We start from the raw sequence: 12,895 nt of genomic DNA on the forward strand, positions 1-12,895 counted from the left end.
GGAATAGTTTCAGGAGGACTGGTACCAGCTCTTTTTTGTACGTCTGATAGAATTTGGCTATGAATTTATCTGGTCCAGGGCTTTTTTTGATTGGTAAGTTTTTTATTACTGACTCAATTTCATAACTTGATATTGGTATGTTCAGGTTTCAATTTCTTCTTGATTCAATCTTGAAAGATTGTGAGTTTCCAGGAATGTGTCCATTTCTTCTAGATTTTCTACTTTGTGTGAACAGAGGTATTAATGATAGTCTCCAAAGATCTTTCATATTTCTGTGGGATTAGTTGTAATGTCGTATTTGTCATTTCTGATTGTGATCATTTGTATCTTCTCTCTTTTCTTCTTTGTTAATCTAGCTAATAGTTTACCAAACTTGTTTATCCTTTCAAAGAACCAACTTTTGGTTTTGTTGATTCTTTGTATGAATTTTTGAGTCTCAATTTTGTTCAGTTCTGCTCTGATTTTAGTTATTTTTTTCTTTTTCTGCCAGCTTTGGGGTAAATATTTTTTCCAGTTCCTCTGTGTGCAATATTAGGTTGTTAATTTGAGATCTTTCTAACTTTTTGAAGTAAGTGTTAAGCACTATAAACTTTCCTAATAACACTGCCAAAAATAAAAATTTTTAATGTCAAACTTATTTATCAAGGTGCAAATCTGTTAACAACTAAGCATCTAGCAATAAGGAAATAAGAAAACCATGGTATAGCCACCTGAAATAATTTATACAATTGTGTATGAATTTATATAGTAATAGGGAATAAAACACTTAAAATCTTATAATGAAAAAAGCAAAACAGAAAATGTTATCTGTGTACTCAGATGGTGACTAAAAGATATGTATGTCCAACTGTCTAGAAAAAATATAAATGGTTGAGACTTGAATACCATTGACGGGTAAACTGATGAAAGATAGTTCTCATCAGTTTGACTTCCTTTGTTATTCCTTTGTTATTTTCTTCTTTGTTTTTGAGATGTTTTGTTTTGTTTTATTTTCCTTTGTTTTATTTTCTTCTTTGTTTTTGAGATGGAGTCTCTCACTGCAAGCTCTGCTCCCCAGGTTCACGCGATTCTCCTGCCTCAGCCTCCCCAGTAGCTGGGTAATATAGGCACCCGCCACCACACCCAGCTAATTTTTGTTTTTAGTAGAGACAGGGTTTCACCATGTTGGCCAGGCTGGTCTTGAACTCCTGACCTCAGGTGTTCCACCCACCTCGGCCTCCCAAAGTGCTAGGATTACAGGCATGAGCACCCATGCCTGGCCAACTTCATTATTTTTATTATGTGACTTGAATAATTAAGGCAAAACTGTTGGGGGCAATACTAAAAATACACTTCGATCTTGTGTATCAACTTGCTGCACAATATTAACCTGGCTTCAAGGCCTGTCCTAGGAGATCTAGCATTAATAGAACTAAGAGGAAGCCATATGGACATACTTAACTTCACCCCATGAGCCAAGAGAAAATCCTCTGTTGAAGGCTAGGAGTTCAAGTTGGGAGAACCCCAGCTCTTCATGACCAGGAGGCAGGCAGGCAGGCAAGCCCTAGGTATGACTACCAGGGAAGAAGTGAGAGGTGCCACTCTGCCCTGTGTCAAAACATTTGGGGCTCTCCTCATCAACTCAAAGAACGGATTTCTGGGCAGCAACCTTGGAAGAGTCAGAAAATTTCTCTGATAGTTATCCTTCTGACATTTGCATGGCATGAATTCCTTTGTGGCGTGAGTGTTTGTAATTATGTAGGCTTTCATTTAGTATTTGATTAGTTTGTCTCCTTCCACTAAAAATATAAGCTTCAGAAACAGGAATCTTGTCAACTTTCTTCTCTATTCTTTCCAGGGAGTATCTCTAGACACTAGATGAATGTCTGGCACGTAATAAGCTCTCAGTATGCATTTGTTGAATGAATAAATGGGTGACGGGTTGACAGCTCTTACTCCCAGCATCACTCATGGAAGAGGCTCTTTCTTAGCCCCATGTAGAAAACACTGTGGGCAGTCACCAGACTTTTGGATGACACCTCCTGCCTGTGAATGCTGGTTTGCTGCCATCCTCCAGCAGGCAGGCAGGACATGAAACTTTTTGTTTGATACAGCCCACAGACATCAGAAAAGTGCATCAACCCCAGCTCTTCCTCCCTCACATCAACTGCATCTGCTCAAAAAACCTTGCCCTCTAAGAAGATAAAAATCACTCTCCACTTTAGATTCTCAAAAATCAACCAAATGAAACAAAAGTGGTGCAACTTATCTAGGTTTATCATAGGTGACGGGGGCTTTCCAAAACTAGTCCCTGCTGCAGATGAGATAGCAGCACTACGGATCTTTAACCAGCTGTAGAAGTGATAACAGAACCCTCAACAATCTGGGTGAGAAACTTTAGCAATCCTGGCAATAACAACTACCATTTATTTAGCACTAGCTATGTGCCAAGCACTGACTATAGCTTAGGGATGAACAATACAAGCTTTGGAATCAGATTTATCAAGACAAGAGCCCAAACTGCCTTTCACCAGATACCTGACTTTGAGCAAGTTACTCAACCCCTTAAGACTCAAGATTTAAGACATCTTTATCTGTAAAATAGAAATAGTAATAACAAGAAGTCCTACCTCACAGTGTGACTTACAGAATCAAGTAAGTTAATCCACTCGGCCGGGTACTGTGGCTCATGCCTGTAATCCCAGCACTTTGGGAGGCCGAGGCAGGTGGCTGACTTGAGGTCAGGAGTTCGTGACCAGCCTGGCCAACATGGTGAAACTCCGTCTCTACTAAAAATACAAAATTAGCCAGGTGTGGTGGTGGGTGCCTGTAATCTTAGCTACTCAGGAGGCTGATGTAGGAGAATCACTTGAACCCGGGAGGTGGAGGTTGCAGTGAGCCGAGATCGCACCATTGCACTGCAGCCTGGGCGACAGAGCGAGACTCCGTCTCAAAAACAAAGATAATCCACTCAAAGGGATTACAACAGCCACCGTCCCTTCCTCTGTGGATACCATTACTACCCCCATTTTGACAAACAGGGAAACTGAGACAGGGAAGATAAGTAATTTGCCCAGATTAAGTGGAATGGCACTCTAAATGTCGGAGACTCTTTCATGCCTTTGCAGCTCTGCACAAGAAGTTCTTCAGCTTAGTGTCGTTTCCCATGCTGTTCCCATGGGGCTGTTTCCACTCAGCTTCCAACACCAGCTTAACTGCTCCTTGACTCTCAAGCCTTCCTTGGCCTCACAGAGATATCAACCTCACTCCATGGTGCCTATTCTTCCCCTCATCAAACTATGTGACATTTATCTGTTTGCGGATCTGTCCTAACCAGATTGAGAGCTCCTGGATCACAGCTAGGAAATGCTCAGTCATGTTTGAATGCAAGAATGAAGCTAGCTCCTGACACCATCCCTCCCCGCTGTCCACTGCCTTCAATTGCTAGAGTCACTCCCTCCCACCCACCTACCCATCACCTTCAGTTGCCAGAATCTCCTTGACGGCACCATCATTGCAAATGTTCATTTTGCCTGTTGGATACACTGAATGACAGGGAATTTACTACCGCTCCAGACCACACACAACTGTGCGAGCAGCTCTGCCTCTTAGAAATATCTTAAAGTTAAGGAAAATCAACTTCCTTGTAAAAATAAATCCCGTGTTGCAGCTGGGCACGGTGGCTCACACCTGTAATCCTAGCACTTTGGGAGGCCGAGGCGGACAGATCACTTGAGGTTAGAAGTTCAAGATCAGCCTGGCCAACATGGTGAAACCCCATCTTCCCTAAAAATACAAAAATTAGCTGGGTGTGGTGGTGGGTGCCTGTAATCCCAGCTACTTGGGAGGCTGAGGCAGAAGGATTGCTTGAACCCAGGAGGCAGAGGTTGCAGTGAGCTGAGATTGTGCCACTGCAATCCAGCCTGGGCAACAGAGCAAGACTATCTCAAAAATAAAATAAAAAATGAATAACTATAAAGCCAGTGTTTTAAGCTCTACTCACTGGAGCCACATAGACTCAGATGGAGAACCTCTAACACTTGTTGAGTACATGCTGTTTGTCAGCCTCAAAGTGAAGAGTATCACGTGCATCAACACATGTCATCCTCACAGAGACCCTGTGCAGACGCCGCTACCTATGACCCCACTTACTGGCTGCAGCCATCTTCTCCCCAACCCAAAATACTGTGCTTCATTGCCTGAATATTTTAGCTCCAACACTGTTTCTATCATACCTCCTCGTGATATGAATACCCATCTATAGGATGTTCTAGTCCTCTGGCCTCACAGTCCTTTGATCTCCTCTACCCCAGTGATTGTGACCACGGCAACTCACTCCCAGAGTTGTATCTCTGATCTTGTTATTTCCCAAAAATACCTTTCATAATCCTGAGTTCAGGCATCCCATCTCCAACTACCACTCCTGTCTATGCAGCTTATTCCAATTAGTACCCCAACTCCAACAAGCTTCTGTGGTTAATCCTTCCATCTGTCACTGTCCCTCACTTTCCCCATATTCTTCCTTCCCTTCCTACACAGCTTAAATTCCATGGTCAAAATCATTATAATGAGTCCCTTGCCCTCTTTGATCACACATGACTGGCTAAAACCCAATCCCAGTTAAATCCAACCCTCTGTTTTGCTCCACACGGGCAAACATGCCACTAAGCACGGCTAGAGAAAATTGCACAACAATGCCTACTGATTTCGCTTCAAGTTTATGATCACTAACTGCCGGGAGGTCCTTAATGCGTCTCAGAAATCACATGCTACTTTTCCAGACAATTCATCTGGCACTCACCCACTACCTGACTTCCTCCTTTCAATCTCACTCTCCTGTGATGAATTTGCTACTTGTTCATGGAGAAAACAAAAGCTGCCAGATTAGAACTTCCTCAAACCCCCTAACAGAGCCCCCTTTATCTGCATTTATGCATTTATGTCCATATGCCTCGTCCCTATCGATGAACTGGCTATGTCCAACACTTACAATAACCAACACTTGTCCACTAGATCCTACACATTATTGTTTACTTAAGAAAGTTGTTCTAGAAAAACTCCCCCCTTTTTTTTATTGATAAGTATCCCTCTGTCAAAGATTAGTCCCATCAACATATAGACACACTGCTGCTCTTAAAAAGCAAAATCAAAACACCTCTCATGCGTCAAGCAGCCACCACCTGATCCTGATCAGCCCTTTAGCATCATTAACAGTGAGACGTCTAGACAGTGTGTGCCTTTTGATGTGACGTGATATGAAGCACCTATGAAAAATTCTTTTTTTTTTTTTTTAAGAGACAAGGTCTTGCTTTGTCACCCAGGCTGGAGTACACTGGCTCAATCTCCATTCACTGCAATCTCTGCCTCCCAGGTTCAAGCTACTCTCCTGCCTCAGCCTCCCGAGTAGCTGGGATCACAGGCACGCACCACCATGCCCTGCTAACCACCTATGAAAAATTCTTGCCCAAAATGTTTAATCTGTATATTATCAAGCCTTCATATACAATTCCAGTTTTTAGGAAATACAGAAGAAAGAAGAACAAGTTAAATAACACCATAGGCAAATTATCAGACAAATCCAGAAAGTAAGACTTCCTATGGGACAACAGAACTGGTTTCATCAACAGGTAAATGGGATAAAAAACAAATGACGGCTGACTCTTTTCGGACTCAGCCTGCCTGCACCCAGGTGAAATAAACAGCCATGTTGCTCACACAAAGCCTGTTTGGGGGTCTCTTCACACGGACGCACGTGACATTTTGGTGCCGTGACTCGGATCCGGGGACCTCCCTTGGGAGATCAATCCCCTGTCCTCCTGCTCTTTGCATGTGAAGTAGTAAGAGATGAAATCTACTTTAAAAACTACTTTAAAATACTCCAGCCAAAAAATAGATTCAGCAAATATGAAAAAAAATGCAATGTCATTTTTTGGATGTATTCAAATTAAGCTACATAACAAGACTGATTTTCAAACTCCTTTCTTCTTAGACAATGATATAGTCTGGGAGTGGGGAGACTTAAACAGCTTGAAGCAAAAAGTCACGATAGACAATTCTTTCTATTCTACTCAAGGAATTAACTAAAAGATACAAGACTTTACAGAAGTCACATATTGAGTCATTCATTGCAGAGTTCTAAATAAACTCCCTTTTGCTGCCCTGACCCTAAATCTCTTGACCTCATTTCTCTTCTTTAAAATGCCTTATTTCTCTTTCCTTTACAGTAAAACTCCCTGAAAGACTTGTCTTTCTAGGAGACTAGGCTTGTTTGCAATAGCCATCTTCCCACTCTCACTTGAACCCACTCCAATCAGGCCTCCCCTATCTCCATGAACCTGATCTTGTCAGTCACAAGGACCTCCACGATCTCCACAGTGCTAACCAAATGGTCAATGCTCAGTCTTCATCTTATTTAGCTCATCAGCAGTCCGTCACTTCCTCTTCCTTAATGCATATTCTTCACCTAGCTTCCAAAACCTGCACTTCTCCTGGTTTTCCTCCGCCTTACCGGTAATGCCTTACTGGTCTCGTTGCTGGCTCCTCCTCTTCTGCCCCACCTTATGCATAGAAATGCCCTAGGTCTGCCCTTTTCCTACCTGCACTCACTCTCTACTACTTGTGAGCATCTTGTGGTCAGCTCTACAGCTATCCAGCCTCCTGCAGTTTGCACTCAATACCTGTTTGTTGAAGTGCGCTGAGTCCGGAAAGTAGGTTCTGTCAGTGAGCTTCTACAGAAAGGAAGCCTTTGAACTTTTTTTTTTTTTTTTGAGAAAAGAAGGGGGAGGCAAGAAGGGGGGCTGGAATAAAACACTGCACTCCCTTCACTATTTACCCTCTTATCTATTATCTGTAGAGAGGAGGCAACATTGCAGAACACAATGATTCTCAGACTTAGAGCACATCCAAATCATTAAAATCACTTGTTAAAATGCGGGCTCCTGAATTCTGTCTCAATCATTCTGATCCAAGTAGTCTGGGAGATTGGGGGAATATTGGGGGGAAGTTGGAAATCTGCATTTAATAAGCACCCCAGGTAATTAATTCTCAGGCAAGTGGTGAGAAACAGGTAGCTGAGAACAGTGCTGCTGAAAGCGAGAGCTGCAGAGAAGTGCTAGGCTGGAAGGCTTTTGAAGATGCAAGATGAGTTAAGTCCAGAAATGGAGTGTAAGTGACTTTTACAGTAATTTTAAAGTAATTTTATGCCTGTTATCAATACTTTTTTTAAAAATGGGGCTTGTATTTCAAATGTCCTTTTTCTCATTTCATGATTCTGGAATTCATTCTTATTTATTTATTTATTTATTTATTTATTTATTTTGAGACAGAGTCTCACTCTGTCGCCCAGGCTGGGGTACAGTGGTGCGATCTCGGCTCACTGTAATCTCCACTTCCCGGGTTCACGCCATTCTTCTGCCTCAGCCTCCCGAGTAGCTGGGACTACAGGCGCCCGCCACCACGCCTGGCTAATTTTGTTTTTGTGTTTTTAGTAGAGACGGGGTTTCACCGTGTTAGCCAGGATGGTCTCGATCTCCTGACCTCGTGATCTACCTGCCTAGGCCTCCCAAAGTGCTGGGATTACAGGCGTGAGCCACCACGCCCGGCTCCATTTTTATCATATTTCACAAAACTACTGACGTGAGAGGAATTGGGAAAAAAATTTGGTTCTTCACCACCAATAGTTTGAGAAGCCTTGGCTTTGGAGAAACAGTTCACTCAAGCTCTAGTCTCAAAAACCTAGATTGAAATCCTGGCTTTTGCACTGTGAGTTATCTTAGGCCAGTTAGTCAATTTCTGTGAACCTTGTGTCTTCATCTGAAGGATAACAATACTTAAAAGGTTGCCTCGGCAGGGCTGTGCTGACAATTTAATGATAGCTTTTTATCACTTCATTTTAGCTAATAATGAATGAGCTTTTACTATGTGCTAAGTAATTTACAGGCAGTAAAGGTCCTGTAATTTGGTGAAGCTCATTTAACTCCTGCAGCAAGAACAATGCCCAAGGCAAGGACTGCTATCACCATGCGCTTCACAGAGTCCCCAGAGGAGCCTGCCCAGGCTGTCTGGCTCCAACACCCCAGCTCCTACCCAGAGCTCTATCAAGTGGGAACCAACATGGATCAAAACATTAACCATTTGTCATAACATTTCTGACAAGTCACTATTTTGCTCAAAAGCGCAGCAAAGGTCAGAAGCGCGATATGCAACAAGAAACCGACTTGTAGCTGGTGAATCTGAGAAGAGAGTGAAAGAAAGGAAGCCATGAGGGGCGCACAGTGCCTGAGAGGCTGTGACTGTTTGCAAGTATTTACCTGAGGACAGGCCCACCTGCAAGGCTCATGGTGGGGATGGGGAGATCCTGCCCAGAGCAAAGACCTGAAGATAAAGGGCTTTCACTCCTGTCAAGGGTCAGAGATTCCCAGCCAGGCAGCACTGATAATGAAGTCCTCAGAACATTTCCCTGAGTACATTTCCCCAGAGGTTTTCTAAGAGCCTGGAGATCAGAACTTTGTTGGGGGGGTGTTGTGTCCCCACCATGAGGTCAGGCTGCGGTCCCTGACCAGAGCCAACCACTCAGAACTGATTAGGTGAGCTCCGAACTCCAGACTGACGCAGCCATGGCAAAGGGAAATCATGAGCCATTTGCTACTGTCTTCAACCTTGCACCCCACGCACAGACAGACAGACAGACAGACATGTATTCGTAGAAATATTTGCCTTCCTATTTGACAGGTACCTGGCAAAAAGTAGGCCTTTCGTGCCCCATGAATTCCCTTTCTGTATAATGCCCACTCCCCACTACATGCCCCAGCCCCAGTAGGCATCTCCCACATGCTTACCACGCAACCTGCTCTCCGCTTGGTAAATCAGCGTTAAGCAGAGGAGAGCGCAGGAAGGGCCTATACAGAGGGTTGAAAAAACACTTCACCCCTCCCCAGCAACACAGCCACCCACTCTTTCCTCCACACCCCTACACTACACCACACCCCCGTGCTACAGAGAGGCAGAGAGAAAAAAAGTGGGCCCTTCACCTCCTCAGAAAGAGGAACTGTCTCACCTCCTAATCTTTACTACACTGCTTTGTTTTTTCCTGGAGTAATTTAAAGCAAATGCCAGACTTTGTATCAGTTTCCTGCCACCAGCTCTTCCCAACTGCAGATCCAACAAAAAATTAAGCCTTAATGTCCTAAGACTTCCATTGTATGCAATGCATTAACTAACTCCCATGGCATCCAGAATTACCTATGTACCACCCCTGGGAGAATTGAGAATGTAGACCCTGAGATTCTCTTCACTATGAAACACACACAGACACACACACACAGATACATAAACACACACACGCACCAGGTTCTGCCAGAGAATATATGAATATAAATAATAATTCAATATGACCACAATGCCATTATCACCTAATATCCAATCCACTTTTAAATTTTTACCAGTTCTCTCAATACTGTCTTTTACATTAACCTGCTCAAAAGAGGATCCAAACAAGGACGGGGCATTTTGTTCGGATGATGTGCCGTTTTCAATTCTCTCTTATCTTAGAAAAGTTCCTCACTCCCTTACTTCTTCTTTTCCATGGCAAATATTTATTGAGAAAATGAAGTCATTTCTCCTGTGGAGTGGCTTATGTTCTGAGCCCGGCTCACGGCTTCCTCAGGGTGTTGTTTAATGTTCTCCTCTCTGCTCTGTGTTTCCTTAAACTGAGTGTTAGATTCCAAGGCTTGTTGAGATTTGGTGGTTTCAAATTCAATGGCTCTCCCAGGTTTTTTTTTTTAATATATATACACATATACTCTCTCTCTCTATATATATATACACACACACGTATGTATGTATAGATATGTGTGTATATAGAGAGTATATGTGTGTATATATGTATATATGTAAAACATATGTATATATGTAAAACATATATGTATATGTGTGTATATAGAGAGAGAGAGTGTGTGTGTGTATATATATATAAAACATATAGGCTGGGTGTGGTGGTTCATGCCTGTAATCCCAGCACTTTGGGAGGCTGAGGCGGGCAGATCATGAGGTCAGGAGATCGAGACCATCCTAGTTGACACAGTGAAACCCCGTCTCTATTAAAAATACAAAAAATTAGCTGGGTATGGCGGCGTGCGCCCATAGTCCCAGCTACTCAGGAGGCTGAGGCAGGAGAATCACTTGAACCCAGGAGGCAGAGGTTGCAGTGAGCTGAGATCACACCGCTGTACTCCAGCCCAAGCGACAGAGCAAGATTCTGTCTCAAAAAAACAAACAAGCAAAACATGTGTATACATCTATATCTATATATATATATCCAAAAGGATCTAAGTCCTGGTAGTCTAAGGGAGTTGGAGGTGAGGAAATGAACAGGGAAGATTGAGTTCCTCTACTTTGCGGGGGCCCCAGGGCCTGTGAGAAAACTTACACCAATACTCATACGATAGGTTCATTCGTTCAGCAAATGCTGATCGCCTACTGTGAACCAGACTGTCACACAGCAGTAGAGAAACCAGCTAGAAATCCCTAACGCCTCCAGCACTCACCTTACAGTGAGGATAAATAAAGAGTCAAACAACGTAAATCCCTGGTGCTTTGCAAGGAGATAACTGATATGCAGACAATTAGAGTAGGGAAGAGAGATAGGGAAAGCTTGGGGTGGGTGAGGTGGAGATTTAAATCAGATGATCAGAGGAAGCCTCACTGAGAAGAAGACATTTGACAAGGGTTGGAAGGAGGTGTAAACCAAAAATAAAATCCTAAGCCCCTCACCAACCAACTGAATGGATTCCTATTTGGCCACGGGCACCCCGGAGAAACCGGAAAAACTGAATTCCCAGCCATGACCAAAAGGAGGTTACACCCTCATCATACCCCTCCCTTTTGGGGTTTAGGCACAAGTGACCAGCATTAAGGTAAAACAGAGATTATAAGACTGACAAAACAGACGCTTTGTGGCAATAAGATACCAAACTATACACAATACCTAAGGCCATGAAAGACAAAGATTAAGTCATACCCTACAAACAATACAGTCTCATTAAATGGGTTTTTAAATGAACCCAGTAAAATGTAGCTTACTTTCCAACCTGACTCTGGTATCACATGACAGCAGACTCTGAAGGAAATTAAAATACTTTACCCCAAAATACATTTCTTTAACATATTTGGAAAAGGCTGCCAGACGGCCCTTTGGACTGCAAAGCCATCTTTGGTGGGGGAAACAGGCATCTCCAGAGAATCGTTATTAATGCCTCTTCCCTTGCTAGGCTTTTCCCAGATCTAGGAGAGATTAACTGAGAGTCAGACACTTAAAGGTCTGAGAAGAGACAATCACTATCTATTCACCCTGAGGGCTGCTATCTATGAGGCTCCAACCCCTCAACCAAGGACCTTGGCCCCCACAACCTCCTTATCTTACTCAGGCATTCCTTCCTACTGACTTCAAGTCACTAGACAATAACTTAACTCTCTCAGCTACTGTTAGCTAAGGAATCCCTAAAACACACTTAAGACTTGTAAGGCCCCTCAGCCCTCTCCTAACCCTCAACCCGCCAAGTCCCTGTGCAGGGAAAACTCTCTCTAGCCATCTTTCCTCTGCTCTCACACCACAATCAACACAGAAGTCGACTTATGTGACCATATGTGTGGGGGGGCCCCCCAGCACCAAGCAGCGACACCAGCTTGGTGTCCGCTAATTCAGTTCCGACACTACCTGGAAATAGTGTCAGATCCCACAGACTGAGGGCTTAGTGTCCAAGGCATCCCCCCCTCCACCAGTCACAAGTCCACACCTCCAGAACTTCTGACCAACCAGCTTCCATTGGGGTTCCCCTCTCAGTGGCTTCAATTAATTTGCTGGAGAGGCTCACAGAACTCAGGGAAACACCTACTTACATTTACTGGTTTATTATAAAGGATGCTGCAGAGGATACAGATGCAGAGATGTGTAGAGCAAGGTGTGGGAGAAGGGATGCAGAGCTTCTATGCCCTTCCTGGTTGTGCGACCCTCCAGGAACCTCCTCCTGTTAAGCTATCAGAAAGCTCACTGAACCCTGTCCTCTTGGGTTTTTATAGAAGCTTCTTGACGTCAGCATTCCTTCCCCCAGGGGAGGGCATAGGGTAGGAACCTCTCATGGGAAGGTCTTTTTTTTTTTTTTTTTTTTTTTTTTTTTTTTGAGACAGAGTCTCGTTCTGCTGCCCAAGTTTCAGTGCAGTGGCACCATCTCGATTCACTGCAACCTCTGCCTCCTGGGTTCAAGCAATTCTTCCTGCCTCAGCCTCCCCAGTAGCTGGGATTACAGGCGTGCGCCATCACACCCGGCTAATTTTTCTATTTTTAGTAGAGATGGGGTTTCACCATGTTGGTCAGGCTGGTCTCGAACTCCTGACTTCAGGTGATCCACTCACGTCGGCCTCCCAAAGTGCTGGGATTACAGGCGTGAGCCACCATGCCTGGCCTCATGGGAGGGTCGTAAGGCCCACAGTCAGGCCAAAAAACATTAGAATCCTGCCTTGGGGCAGGTGAAAGGACGGCAGGAGAGAGATTGTTTCTTAAGGCCTGCCCCTGAAGTCTAAAAAGCCCAACATTCTAGCAAGACTGTAGTAAGGGCTATGGGGGTATGTGCCAGGAACCATGTATGAAAACCAATACATAGGCAGGGCACGGTGGCTCACGCCTGTAATCCCAGCACTCTGGGAGGCCTGAGGCCAACATGCTGAAACCCCATCTCTACTAAAAATACAAAAATTAGCTGGGTGTGGTGGCATGCACCTGTAATCCAGCTACTCAGAAGGCTGAGGCAGGAGAATCACTTGAACCTGGAGGCGGAGGCTGCAGTGAGCAGAGATCACGCCATTGCACTCCAGCCTGGGTGACAGAGCGAGACTCCATCTCAAAAAAAAAAAAAAAAAAAAA

At 44.0% G+C, this 12,895-nt stretch overlaps 1 protein-coding gene across 9 annotated transcripts in view; it reads right to left on the minus strand.

Annotated features, from left to right (window-relative positions):
- Positions 1 to 12,895, minus strand: part of ST6GAL1 (ST6 beta-galactoside alpha-2,6-sialyltransferase 1) — a 144,733-nt gene that overhangs the window by 39,521 nt on the left and 92,317 nt on the right. Inside the window, exon 1 of one of the 9 annotated variants that reach the window (XM_050776535.1) lies at positions 11,875 to 12,099. The exons of 6 other annotated variants lie outside the window; for them this stretch is intronic. The gene's annotated coding sequence lies outside the window, so the exon portion shown is untranslated. Of the gene's footprint in view, positions 1 to 2,626; positions 2,652 to 8,816; positions 8,891 to 11,874; positions 12,100 to 12,895 lie in introns of those variants that run through there. 2 more of the 9 variants (XM_050776553.1, XM_050776581.1) reach the window with 2 other exon arrangements.

The sequence above is a fragment of the Macaca thibetana genome, chromosome 2 (genome assembly GCF_024542745.1).
Source record: "Macaca thibetana thibetana isolate TM-01 chromosome 2, ASM2454274v1, whole genome shotgun sequence".
In the NCBI taxonomy this organism is placed as follows: domain Eukaryota; kingdom Metazoa; phylum Chordata; class Mammalia; order Primates; family Cercopithecidae; genus Macaca; species Macaca thibetana.